Source organism: Carlito syrichta, unplaced genomic scaffold (genome assembly GCF_000164805.1).
Source record: "Carlito syrichta isolate Samal-C Ts95f unplaced genomic scaffold, Tarsius_syrichta-2.0.1 Scaffold101933, whole genome shotgun sequence".
Lineage (NCBI taxonomy): Eukaryota > Metazoa > Chordata > Mammalia > Primates > Tarsiidae > Carlito > Carlito syrichta.
In genome coordinates, this window is record NW_007046029.1 from 193,976 (window position 1) to 198,865 (window position 4,890).

The window sequence follows — 4,890 nt, forward strand, 5'->3', positions numbered from 1 at the left end:
GTCCAGAGCGCTTGGCCAATTAGCATCCCAATCCCTGGTGATGTGCTGTGTCACCAGGCTTTCACATTGTAGTCATCCTCCAGAGGGTTGCCTGAGGCCACAAGTTCCAGACCAGCCTGGGCAATGTAGCGAGACCCCATCACTACAAAAAAAATAGTGAATAAATAACTTTAGAACTTTACATTGTAGCCATCTAATGAGTGTGTAGAGGGCTGGCATTATGTCTTCATTTACATTTTCCAGATAAGTAATGATGTCGAACACTCTTTTATATATGTAGTGTTGGTCTTCCTCTTTTATAAAATGCCATTCAAGTTCAGTTAAAAAAAAATTTTTTTTTCACATACAGGTTCTCATGCTGTTGCCCAGACTGGAGTGCAGTGGTATGATCATAGCTCACTGCAGCCTTGGGCTCAAGTGATTCTTCTTCCTCAGCCTCCTGAGTATCTGGAATTATAGATGTGCACCACCATGCTCAGCTAATTTTTTTTTTTAAAGACACGGTCTCACTATGTTACCCAGCCTGGTCTAAATCAATCCTACTGCCTTGGCCTCCCAAAGCTCTGGGACTACAGGTGTATGAGCCACTGTGCTCAGCCAAAATTAAATTTTTGAAAAATCAAAGTATACTTCCTATTGAGTTACAAGAGTTCATTATATAATTTGGATGAGTTTTTTTTTTTTTAATGGTCAGTGCTTTTTGTGCCTTCCTCAAAGTCATAAAGATATTTTATGTTTTCTTCTAGAAGCTTTATTTTATTTCATTTTTTTTAAGTCACGATCTTACTCTTTTACCCAGGCTGGAGTGAAATGGTGTGATCATGATTCATCACAGCCTCAACATCCTGGACTCAAGTGATCCTCCTCCCTTGGCCTCCTAAAGTGCTGGGATGATGGGTGTGAGCCACCATTTCTGCCCTAAAAGCTTTATTATTTCCCATGCACGTCTTCATACTTTGTCTTTGTGTGTTTGCGTCACCAAGAATATGCAGTCCTGTTTTGTGTGCTCTTAAATTTTATGCAGACAATACCTAGTCCAAGTCTACACGTGTACCTCACCCCAGTGGCATGTTGATGAGCCATGTGTGATGATGGTGTCACTCACGTTCCTTTACAGTCACTGTGGCAGTCAGCTACACCCTAGGGAGACCTGCGGTGACCTGCCCTCCTGCTGAGGACACAGGCAGCCCCTGGTGCTCATCACTGATGATAACTCCAGGCAGGCTTGCATGTGCATTCTCATGAGTGTCAGGGACATGCCTCACACACAGGCTGCCGCTCAGGAGCTGAAGAAACTCAGCACTTGGACAGGTGCCTCAGGGGCAAATGAGGAGAGCCCTAAAGAGCAGATGGTGCCGGGCTTGGTGGCTCAGCCTGTAATCCTGCACCTTTGGGAGGCTGAGGCGAGTGAATTGCCTGAGCCCGCAGGTTCGAGACCCGCCTGGGTAGTGAGACCTCATCTCTACAATAAATTAAAAAATCGGCCGGGTATGGTAGCGTGTGCCTGTAATTCTGGCTACTTGGAAGGCTGAGGTGGAAGGATCACTGGAGCCCAGCAGGTCGAGGCTGCGGTGGCCGGGAGTGGCCACTGCACTCCAGTCTGGGCAACCGAGTGAGACTCCAACTCAAAAAAAAAAAAAAAAAAGCAGATGGCAAGTGGGTGCTGAGTGCTGGGTGCTAAGTGGTCCTGGGCATGGTTGGTGGATGCTGGGTTCTGGGGTAGTCCTGTGTGTGGGTGGTGAGTGCTGGGTGCTGAACAGTCTTGGGCATGGGTGCTGGGTAGTCCTGGGCATGGGTGGTGGGTGCTGGGTAGTTCTGGGTGTGGGTGCTGAGTGGGATGCTGGGTAGTCCTGGCTCCAGCCCAGACCTCTGTTTCAGTCAGAACAGATTTGCTTTCATTTTCCATGTCCTAGGCTTCTGTTGAACTCTGTTCTGTTTGTTTGTTTGTTTTTGTTTTATTTTGGTTTTTGAGTCGGGTCTCACTCTGTTGCACAGACTGAAGTATAGTGGCACGATCACAGCTTACCACAACCTTGACCTCCTGGGCTCAGGCTATCTTCCAGCCTCAGCCTCCTAAGTGGCTGAGACTACAGGTGCATGCTCAGCTATTTTTCAGTTTTTTAATTTTTCGTAAAGAGAGGTCTTGCTATGTTGCCCAGGCTGGTCTTCCATCACTGGGCTCAGGCAATTCTCCCACCTCAGCTTCCCAAAGTTCTGGAATTACAAGCATGAGCCACTGTGCCCAAACCTGCTGAACGCTTTGTTTGAAAAATGACTTCCACTTAAAGGAGCTTTCTTTGAAAACAAGTCGCTGAGTGGAGACATTGTTCCCAAGGTGTGATGGGTTGTATGTCAGTTCCCCTCTTCCTGTGTGGTTTTCTCCTTTTCTCTTCCCCAGTGAGATTCCTTGTTCCTGCATTCTCATTCTCTAGCTCCAGTGTGCTTGTTGATCGACTGATGGACACACACCTTGGCTCCAGTTATCCCACATTGTGTGAACACACAGGTTCACATCTACTCTTCCCCACACGCTAACCTGTGAGGGACACAGAGGATCCTGCTGTGGAGGAAGGACACCTCCCATGTCACAGGGAAGCCTGAGTCCTGGAGAGGTAGAGGCTAGGGGTCACCTGACTGTGGCCTGAGACTCGGAATCACAGCGTTGTATCCACTCCACAGGCAAGTGTGGCCCCAAAACCTGGCCTTTGTCAGATCCGGATGAATTACTGACCCACAAGCTGCCCTGCTCAGCACACAGGTGCCTTTCCTTGTGGCCCCTCAATCTCCATAGCCCTCTGGTGGGCGGATGTCATCGTCAGGATCCCTGGTGGGTGGGTGTCATCATCACCATCCCTGGTGGGTGGGTGTCATTGTTTGAGCCCCCTGCCTTTGGCCACAGGGGTACGCTTGCACTCTGAGGCTCAGGGTCATATCTATGGCCCCACAACTGCAGGGTGCCAGGGCTACCTGATACCCAGCCTTAGCCACTGTCCCCACCCACTCTTCTTTCTTCCTCCTGAGCCAGCGCAGGCAGCAGGGTTGGCTCTGGGTGGTCCTATTGGCCGAGCAGCCTCCCAACCCCCACAGGGCCCTTGTTGCTTTCCTTATCCAGATCCACTCTGCACACATGGCCACATGACTCTCGAGGGAGTTCTTTGCAATAGCACTGCCCAGCACCCAAGAGGAGACTTGGCTCAGGCCAGACTTTCATCTCCGCCAGGTCAGGGAAAGTGGGCATGGAGAGTTTTCATCCCAGGGCAGCAGGCCTGGAGCCCATGTCCCACCTCAAGCCTGGTCACATGCTCTGTGGGTCCTACTTGTGGGAAGACAGAACCCACCTGTGCCTGGGAGGGGCAGTCTTGCTCCCAGGGCCCTCCAGAGTGGGGGCAGAGGCGGACATCCAGGGGCTCTGGTTCATTCCCAGACTGTTTGCAGAATGAGAACTGTTCTTCCCACACTGAACTAAACTCCTGGGTCAGATCCTCCAAGAGAGGTCCAGGCACCAGGGAGACTGAAGGAGCCTCTGTGCTAAAGAGAACTCAAAGACCTGTGTCCCGAGCCTGGCTGCATGACTGTCACACAGCTATCCAGGAGGCAGGGTCACGTGGGTGGGAGGGGCCTACCGAGAGCAGTTTTGTGGCATGTGGCACCCCACGGCTCATACATCTGCATCCACAGGTAAGTTGTCATCTCATGCAGGTGGAGCCCTGACTCGGAGAAGATCTGTCTTGTGCTCCAAGGACCTGCAGGGCATCAGCCACCAACCCTGGAAGGTTTGCAAGGACTCCCAGACAGGAGGCCTGAACCAGATTCCTGATGGAGCTAGGGAGAGTGTCCTGGTCCCCAACACCCAGACCAGGTTTCGGCGGGACAGTGCTGGATGCCAAGTTCTCCAGACGTGACTTGTGTGGGCCCTAAGGCATGTGGGCACCACACGACTCTGCCTAAGGCTCCAGGAGGGTGCTGCCCAGGCTGTGAGGCTACTGGGCCCTGCCTTTTTTCCAGTGCTGGGCTGAGGGACGGCATCAGAGGCTATGGCCATTGTGCCCTGTGGATCGTGCTTTGGGCCTTGTCTGGTTGTCTCTGTCCTCCCACAGGGACAGCCACTGGGACAGGCTGCTTTAAGACCATCAGGCATCCTGAAGGATCAGGACTCCCTCACATGAAAGTCAAACAAAAGCCACTGGAAATCTGCAGAGGCTGAACCCAAGATGGCTTCTTCTAGACACTCGCTTCAAAGCCCTGGGCACAGGCATGTGGCTGGACCCTTCTCCTTGGGCTGGGAGTGGGGCAAGAGGGGCGAGGCCTGTGGCAGCCTGAGTGCCCGACTGCCCTACCTCTGGGCCGCCTGGACAGATGGGGGGCCGTGTGCCATGGGAGCTTAGCCTCCATCTTCTAGAGGTGTGCCAGCCTTGCCAGAGAGGATGACATCCAGGCATCACTGTGTGGAGTGTGGGTAGAGAGGTGAAGCCAGCACATAGGGGGGGAGGAGGGGAAAAAGTGGGGAGGGGAGTGGGAGGGGAAGAAAGGGGGAGGAGAGAGAGGAAGGAGATAGAAAGGGAAAGGATAAGGGGGAGGGAGGGAAGGGAGGGGAGGATAAGGAAAGAGAAAGGGGGAAGCCAAAGAGGGGGGAGAGGAAGGAGGAGAGGGAAAGGGGTGAGAAAGGGGAGGAGGGGGAGCGGATGCAGCGAGAAGGGGAGGAGGGAAAGGGAGAGAAAGGGGGAGAGGAAAAAGAGGGGAGGGAGGAGAGGGGAGGAGAAGAGGAGAGAAAGGGGGAGAGAAAGGGAAGGGGAGAGAAAAGGGGGAGGGGAGGAAAAGAAGGGGGAAGGAGTGGAGGAAAGGGAGAAGGAAATGGGGGAGAGGGAGGGGAGGAAGAGAGACAGGAGGGAG